The sequence below is a fragment of the Salvelinus sp. IW2-2015 genome, unplaced genomic scaffold (assembly GCF_002910315.2).
Source record: "Salvelinus sp. IW2-2015 unplaced genomic scaffold, ASM291031v2 Un_scaffold1462, whole genome shotgun sequence".
NCBI lineage: Eukaryota > Metazoa > Chordata > Actinopteri > Salmoniformes > Salmonidae > Salvelinus > Salvelinus sp. IW2-2015.
This window is the reverse complement of record NW_019942923.1, coordinates 103,958-106,263: the sequence shown is the minus strand read 5'-3', so window position 1 is coordinate 106,263 and position 2,306 is coordinate 103,958. Positions and strand designations below refer to the sequence as shown.

The following is a 2,306-nucleotide window of genomic DNA, read 5'->3' as shown; positions in this document are numbered from 1 at the left end:
ACCTGTACTACTGACCTGTACTACCACTACTGACCTGTACTACTGACCTGTACTACCACTACTGACCTGTACTACTGACCTGTACTACTGACCTGTACTACTGACCTGTACTACCACTACTGACCTGTACTACCACTACTGACCTGTACTACATTACTGTACCTCAATTCTTCCACAAAGTTTGCATTTCCTTCTCATTTAACTTCTCAAAGTTCATACGGGACTTCGCTGACTCCAAAATAATTGATTCCTTGACTCCATGCACATAAACACATTGGGCTTATTTTGGACAGATTTTGACGAGCCGTGAGAGTGAAACCTCTCGCTTCTTCCTCTCTGACGAAGTTGACTACAAATAGATACACACAGTACAGGCTTTTGGACTATATATTTAAATCGTATTGAGTTATATTTTGCTAATTGTAGGCTACTGTCAAATTTATGTCTCAAGATATTTCATGATGTGTGCAAATGTTACCGTGCTAAATCGTGATTTGGTGCATTATAGGATAAGCATTACAATACTCTGCCTCAATATTTGCAGTCATAGGTGATAATACTGTATCTCTCGAGGAGCTGATCCGTCCTCAGTATAGTGGAACAATTCTAATGCAAAGGTAACAAAGGTAACATTTGACTGGAGAAAAGCACTGCCTTTCTTTCGATCCTGTCAGTATCGACACATCAACGACGTTCGCTCTCTCCATGGAGTTTTGGGAAATGCCCTCGTAGGGAAAGATGCATATTTAAAAACACTCGTAAACCTAAATGATATCGCTATCGGGAAGCCGGGCCCTGTGCGTTAGAGAAGAGACAAACACTTGTGTGACGCTAGTAACAATAAGGATAAGACACTGTAGTGGAATTTGCGTTTCGCCTTCAGGTCCCCCATTGAAAGTGATTCAAACGGATACAAATAGTGTAATCATGCCATATTTGGTCTAGATAATGTTAAACAAGGTTGGAATGTTGTTATATAAATTAAACATAAGACAATCCTTTTACACAAAAAGTTTTTTTAAATCAGTTTTGTTGATTGTTGATTGTGGATGTATTAGACTTCAGAATTGTAGTGGGGGCATACTTATATCGTAATGTACAGCCTTGCCTATGGTTCTTGGGTCCATGGATTGGGGTATCAGTGTACTTGGTGACACCCAGATTACAATTCTGAAGTTTACACAAATATTTGCGTCGTAGCTCATATTAGGGAACTTTAACTGTGGGAAAAAAACTCACAATACATTATATTTTGCGTATTGAAATTCATATTGTAATGTACAGCCTTCCCTATGGATCTTGGGTCCATGAAATGGGGTATCAGCCTACTCACTGACACCAACACATTACAACTGTGAAAAGTTGTATTTGCGTCGTAGCATTTACCGCAGAAATTTAAAACCGATGTGAAATGAGCCACATTAAACTCACCAGTATGGTGTATTGAACATTCATATTGCAATGTACAGCCTTTCCTATGTATCTTGGGTCCGTGAAATTGGAGTAACGTTACTAGCTAAGTGACATCTTATGTGACAACTCTTCACAGTTGTTTTCTGTAGGTGTCGTTGATTAGGCTGATAACCAATTTCATAGACCTGAGATCCATAGGTAAGGCTGTACATTGCCTACTGCACAGACAAGAAGGGTAACGTTAACCTATGATATATATTCAGATACTGGGGCAGTACCGTAGGTAGCTAGCTAACGTTAGCTAACTAGTGGCTAGCTTGCAAACACTGAAAGTTGTGGATAGAAGCTGCAGTACAAAAAACGGATAATCATATCAAACAGCTAGACATTAATTCGTACAAGTGTTGCAGAAAACCTACCTGATGTTTTCAAAGATTGATCATCCAACTCGGAAAATACCAACAACTTTCAAATATCACGTCCGAAGTAAAATGCGCATGCGTCATACTCTTCTTCTACATCGACGGACGGAACGTAACATGTTGTAGACCTACTGTTTGCTGACTACCGCCACCTTGCGTTAGCTTAATGATTTCAACCACTAGATGGCGACAAAGTAAATCAAATCTCAGCTCATTTACTGACTATTATGGGTCGTATTCATGAAGCGTCTCAGAGTATGACTACTGACCCCCCCCCCCACTAACCTGTCAGAGCTCTGATTACTAAGAGGGGATTTAATGTTTGTTTTAGCTAGGATGAGATACCCCCCTGCTGACAGAGCAGGTAATAAAACTCTAGACCCTGGATTTACCGTCATCAACAATCTAGAGATGTTCTGAATCTCTCTCTCTCTCACACACACACACACACACACACACACACACACACAC

The 2,306-nt window shown here is 40.2% G+C and overlaps 1 protein-coding gene across 2 annotated transcripts in view; it reads right to left on the bottom strand.

The window, feature by feature from the left end:
* The window catches only part of terf2ip (telomeric repeat binding factor 2, interacting protein), an 11,024-nt gene extending 9,101 nt beyond the window's left edge, over positions 1–1,923 (bottom strand). For both annotated transcript variants that reach the window (XM_024138390.2, XM_024138389.2), the window contains exon 1: positions 1,833–1,923. The gene's annotated coding sequence lies outside the window, so the exon portion shown is untranslated. The remainder of the gene's footprint in view (positions 1–1,832) is intronic.
* Positions 1,924–2,306: the final 383 nt, after the last annotated feature.